The sequence below is a fragment of the Halichoerus grypus genome, chromosome 6 (genome assembly GCF_964656455.1).
Source record: "Halichoerus grypus chromosome 6, mHalGry1.hap1.1, whole genome shotgun sequence".
Taxonomy (NCBI): Eukaryota; Metazoa; Chordata; class Mammalia; order Carnivora; family Phocidae; genus Halichoerus; species Halichoerus grypus.
Window position 1 is genome coordinate 101,331,115 of NC_135717.1, and position 6,186 is coordinate 101,337,300.

Below are 6,186 nucleotides of genomic sequence, written 5' to 3' on the forward strand. Positions count from 1 at the left end.
TTATGTTATTTAGCTGCAGGAGAACTAAGAGGCATCTCACATTGGAAGAGTCAAAATGTTGTTTTGCTGATTTCTAAACATTGTTTCAGATGGACTTATTCTACTGCGATCAATAGTGCTTTCAGTTAACTCCAGAGAATGAATGCATATCTACCCAGCCAACAGATCAGCATATTCAGGAAGGATCCTTTTTTTTTTTTTTTTTTTTTAAGAATTTGATGTATTCTCCTAGATTCATCCCCCAACCAAAGCAGAGATGCAAATTGAGATTAATGGTTCCAGGCTCTCTTTTCTTTTCTAGCTGTGTTGATCAGCTGTTGTTTCTCTATGGGGCGGAGTGGGGCTGATATTTGCCCCTTCCTTGTGCCTTGTGATTGAAAAGAAACCAACCCACTTGCAACCTGTATTTCTTTTTTGCAGCCAGCACAATGTGACCCAACATAGAATTTGGGGGGAAAAGAATATAGGAGTGGAATAACCAAGTCAAAAGCATGTACTATCTTTTGGGGGGGCTGGAGGGTACCTAAGGAGAGCCCACAAATAGAAGATTACTCTTCCCCTGTATCTCTAAACACAGAAACAATTTTCAGAAAATGCAGAGCTCCCTCATAGGGTCCTTTCCTTATTCGTTTAGGTAGTATGAACATTAAGTGTAAAGTAAATTATGTTCTTAACACTTCTTAATCAAACCACTTAGATTCAAAGGGGAATAGGAATCATTTTAGGCAAGAAAACACTTCCACTTTTTTTTTTTAAGTGTCCCTCTGATAACTAAATGCCACTTATTTGCATTCCCCTCCTTGTGGATTTTTTTGTCACCTAAGGAAATGCATTTGATGAGTGCTGGAAACTTTTTAAGTAGTTTAAAATTTGTTTTCATTGTTTGCAGCGGATCACTGGACATCAAAGATTCATTGCACTTATGAACAAGGAACTTTTTTTCAATTTCTGTGTAATTTGCAAGGCTGTACAATGTGTGCTGATGCAAGCCTTTTTCAGTTCAAGAGAATAAATGTTTACAAATATAAAAAAAAAAGAAAAGAAACCAATTTTAGGGGGTGGGAGGATGAGCTGATTGGATCACTTTTAGACCAATTAAGAGAGAACACAGAGGGGCGCCTGGGTGGCTCAGATGGTTGGGCGTCTGCCTTCGGCTCGGGTCGTGATCCCAGGGTCCTGGGATCGAGCACCACATCGGGCTCCTGGCTCGGCGGGGAGTCTGCTTCTCCCTCTCCCTCTGCCTCTCCCACTGCTCGTGCTCCCTCTCTCTCTCTGTATTTCTGTGTCTCAAATGAATAAATAAAATCTTTAAAAAAAAAGAGAGAGAGAGAACACACACATTGCTCAATATGCACAGGACTGTTTCACCTTTACCCATGGCTCTTTTGTATCAAACCCGAAAATGGGACTAAGAAAATTCAAGAGTTAACTGCATATAACCAACTGAAGCCATTAGTGGACTGAGTGCTCTCTAGGAAGAGACAAAGCTTTTTTCCCCGAACATTTGATTCCTGAGCAACCAGAAATAGAATGTTACCAAGCTAGCTTTGAATAGAAGACTAGAAAAGTTCTGTTTTAACTAGGATTTTGAAAAAAGTGGCATTTTTTTTTTTAAAGATTTTAGATTTATTTATTTGACAGAGAGGGAGAGAGATGGTGAGAGAGGGAACACAAGCAGGGGGAGTGGGGGAGGGAGAAGCAGACTCCCCGTTGAGCAGGGAGCCCGATGTGGGACTCGATCCCAGGACACTGGGATCATGACCTGAGCCGAAGGCAGACGCTTAACCCACTGAGCCACCCAGGCATCCCAAAAGTGGCATTTTTTTTAACCTTTATTTTCATGTATGAGCAATGATTAGACCAAATGGATCTGCTATGGAATCAGTCTATCCCAAAGTCACAGGAAAATGTAGTGATAAGAACCTAACCTCCCCGCCCCTCTCCCCGCCCCCCCCAGCCTCTTGTTTCTCCCCATTTTCATTTACACTCCACTTTTCTGCCAAAGTTATCTTTCTAAAATTCCAATCTAACCATGCTATTTTTCTGCTTAAAAGTCTTTGATGGGTCACCATTCCTTTAGAAGATAAGGTCTAATCCCCTCAGCTTGACATTTGAGATCTTTCATAATCTGATCCCAGTCAGAGTTTCCAAATTCTTCCTTTCTGACCCAGATTGTCTGCAACCACACTAAGCTTTTCATTATGTCCTGAACACATTGACTCCTCTGTGGCAGTTCTCTGTATCTGGAATGTCCTCTCCACACCAAGGTCTATGCATCCCAGATAGCAACTCCTCTGAGGAGTCTGTCTCTCATCTTACTTTTCCCCATTCTACCCAGAAAGAAGAAATAATACCCCCACTCTGAACTTGTCACATGGCATTTTTGGTCATTAGTTACATACTCATGAGTCTGTCCTACCAAACTGAATTCCTTGATGGAAAGGATAATATAATATTCATCTTTATTCCCCCAGCTTATTGTGCAGATGTGGTACATAACACATATTCGATAATTACTGAATTTCACAGTGTTTTTTAAACAGCACGTTTGGGCAGGATATGCTGCAGATGTGTGATAATAGTTTTAAAATGTTGACTTATTTATTTTTGTTTCCCATTACTTATTCTGTTAGAGCAGTGCCATCCAATATAAATATAATGTAAGCCACAGATGCAAGCCACATATACAATTTAAAATTTTCTAGTGGCCACATTAAAAAAAGTAAAAAGAAACAGGTAAAATTAATTTTAATAGTATTTTTATTTAACCAAATATATCCAAAATATCGTTTCAACATGGTATTAACATAAAAAATGATCAACGAGATATTGTACATTCTTTTTGTCTTTGAAATTCAGTATGTACTTTTCACATCTCCGTTTGGGCTAGCCACATTCCAAGTACTCAATAGGCTCACGTGGCCTACAGCTACCATACTGGACAGCACAGCTCTAGAGATTTCTACTCTCGTTCAGGAAGTTGCTGGGTGCTCTGCAATAACTGCTTCAGTGGCTGGATGAGGGAATCTGAAAGAAATGAGCAAGAACATTTCCCCCCTGGCTTTTGAGTTTCAAAAGTGTAGGTCCGCGAGGGGAAAGAAAAGCTGCGTGCAGAGGAAATGAAATAGATTTGGGGAAAAGATCATGATGCCCAAAGCAGGATTCCTGTGGCATTCTCCTACAAGTACACACATGAGCAAAGTGTCCCTCTGCCAGGGAGTGGGGGGAAATTTAAGAGGAAGCAGAAAGTGAACTGACACTTCATTTCAAGGTGTGAGCCCTTGAGAAAGAAAGCCTCCTGCCTCTCTCCTTCTCTCAGATTCAGAGGAGGAGGCCAGATGAAATTCAATTTGGTTTTGCGGGTTTGAGAGCAGCAGAGGCCTGGCTTCTCTTTCCCCGGAAGAACTGAGAAAGGTGGCAAGGAGCAAGTCTGCTATGTCGTGTGTTCGGGCTGACTGGGATGGCCTCACAGAATTTCCACATGTTCCGGAGCTACCCAAGAGCAGCTCAGACAGAGTGACGGCCTATTCACAGTCCCATCAGGTTTTCTGTAGCCCAGCCTTTTGTGAGAGAGACAGAAGGATCCCATGCCCCAGAAAGGGAGAAGCATGGACGCTAGTGGAGAATGACTTAACAGACAGACAGATGTAAGATATAGACAAATAGACAGACAGATTAAACACACAGATATGGAGAAGCCTTGTAAATAGGGAGAACAACTGAGCAATGACCTATATGGATAGAATCAAAGACCAGATAGAAACAGGAAGCAGGACAAATGTCATCGTGGATAGGTGATGACGGTATAAAAATCAGGCTTTGGTACCACATGAGACTTCCTAGAAATTAGACGCAACTCCAGGGGGAGAATGACAGGCCTACATTGACTGGGCTTAAGCTTCTCCTACCTGAAGCATGGGAGTTTATAATGAACATTAAGTTCAGTTATAGAAAAATACAGGAAGTTACATCTCTTTCACAGCTGGGTTTTTGGCCAAAGATTCATGACCACCATCCGAAGGATATTCTGGACACCTGGTAACTTGGCTTTTTCTCTTTTAACAGTATTTAGAATATAGTCTTATTCTTACCCTTAAATATTTTTATTCAGGAGGGCCTTAAAGGCACAAGAAGAATCTGGAAATATTTTCAAGTATATGTTATAATTAACCGTAATTAAAAGTGTCCATTAGATTGAGAGCAACTAAAAATGGGAAGACAGGTACAAAAAAGGAGAGAAATTAAAATGTAGATGGTGTTGAGTGTTGAGAAATATAGGTTCAATGAAATTAATAATTATCTCTAGTGCTCTAGAGAAGTACTAGAAATAGACAGCAATCATCTTTCTACAAGGTTTCAGTGTCCCCTATTGCTCTTGCTACCTTGCTCTAGGAGTTCTTGGAGAGAGAAGAGGAAAATCCAAACCTATGAAAATGAGGATTCTGTTGTAGATTTCTCATGAAGAAAGAACTAGAGATCATTGTCCTGAATTCAGAAGGAATAGGTGAGTGTCCTTAGCCTATTAAAAAAAAAAAAAAAATCTATGCTTTGTCTAACTGTCATGGGTTGTTGGAGGTTAGGGGACTGAGGAGGAATGTAGGTGAACTAAGTCTAGATTATGGATAGAATATATTGAAGAACAAAGATTTGATGAGGCAAGATATAAACTCTAAAGTTGCATAAGTGTTAGCTCTCAAAAGACTTATGTCATATATGTTTGAAATCCTCTGCTCTTCCCAAACGAAGAGAGAAGTAATGAAATCTCACTAGTTTCAGAGTAAAGACCTTTAACCAACCACTTCTGGAGAAAAACCTTGATTCCAATCATCCTGGAAGTCTGCCTGATCCAATTGGTCAAGGAGAAATAGAGATTCAGAGCTACCCCAAAACTCAGAAAAGTACAAGGGCATTAGCAGGGAAGTGACAAATTGAGAACATTCTAAGAAAACCTACTTCAAATGACATGACCTCTCTGGGAGTTAAATACATTGAAAATTTTTAAAAAGCTAGAAAAAGAGAAACTAATTTACCAAGAAAAGAGTTGTCCCTAAATTAACAGGGGTGCACACTGCCTCACAGGACCTGCCTTCTTATTTCTGCCATCCTCCATAAGGAAGCCACGTTCTACCTCCCTCCTTCCCTCACCACCAGGCACCAGGAGCTTGTTAAAGACTCTTTTCTTTTTCTTTTTCTTTCTTTTTCTTTCTTTCTTTCTTTCTTTCTTTCTTTCTTTCTTTCTTTCTTTCTTTCTTTCTTTCTTTCTCTTTCTTTCTTTCTTTCTTTCTTTCTTTCTTTCTTTCTTTCTTCTCTTTCTTTCTTTCCTTTCTTTCTTTCTTTCTTTCTTTCTTTCTTTCTTTTTTTTGGATGAGATAAAGGGGAAGAGAATGCAAATGTTCAATGGTGGGATGGGAGGGAGTAATGCTGAATAGTAGATGTCAGAAATCTTTCAAGAGATCTAGTTTAATTACTGCTTGTGATGGGAATTGCAAATGTTCTTTGCTGTCTCTTGTTTCTTAAAAGATGAAATGGTAATTTTAGTTGTCTCAGAGATTTCTTGAAGTTTATTTATGTAGTAATCGCCATGCCCAACGTGGGGCTCGAACTCATGACCCTGAGATCAGGAATCCCATGCTCTTCCAATTGAGCCAGCCAGGCACTCTTGAGTTCTCTCAGAGGTTTCCTAACAGCTAGCAAAGTTGAGAAGCTAGAACCCACACAAGCACAGAACTTTCCTGAAGATGTTCATTCTGTGCCCGTGTCAATATCTTCTCCTTGGGATCCAATTCATTTTTATGTTAGTTGTAGCGGCATTGAATTAGTAGTGGCAGAAGGAGTAGGAAGCGGAGTATTGAATATTTATTGAGATTTTATTATGTGTCGGGCACTGGAGCAAGCACCTAACCTGGAGCATCTAACTTAGTTTTCATTATAGCTATTATTGTTATTATTTCTATTTTTTTTTTTTTTTAGATTTTATTTATTTGAGAGAAAGAGAAAGAGAGCACAAGCAGGGGGAGGGGCAGAGGGAGAGGGAGAAGCAGGCTCCTCGCTGAGTGGAGAGCCCCATGAGGGGAGATCCCAGGACCCCGGGATCATGACCTGAGCCAAAGGCAGACACTTAACTGACTGAGCCACCCAGGTGCCCCTATTATTTCTATTCCTATTCCAATTTTAAAGATGAAGAGA

At 40.2% G+C, this 6,186-nt stretch overlaps 1 non-coding gene across 1 annotated transcript; it reads right to left on the minus strand.

Moving 5' to 3' along the window:
• Window positions 1-5,582: 5,582 nt before the first annotated feature.
• TRNAR-CCU (transfer RNA arginine (anticodon CCU)) lies at window positions 5,583-5,655 on the minus strand. The gene has a single exon. It is a non-coding gene; the product is annotated as a tRNA-Arg (tRNA).
• Window positions 5,656-6,186: the final 531 nt, after the last annotated feature.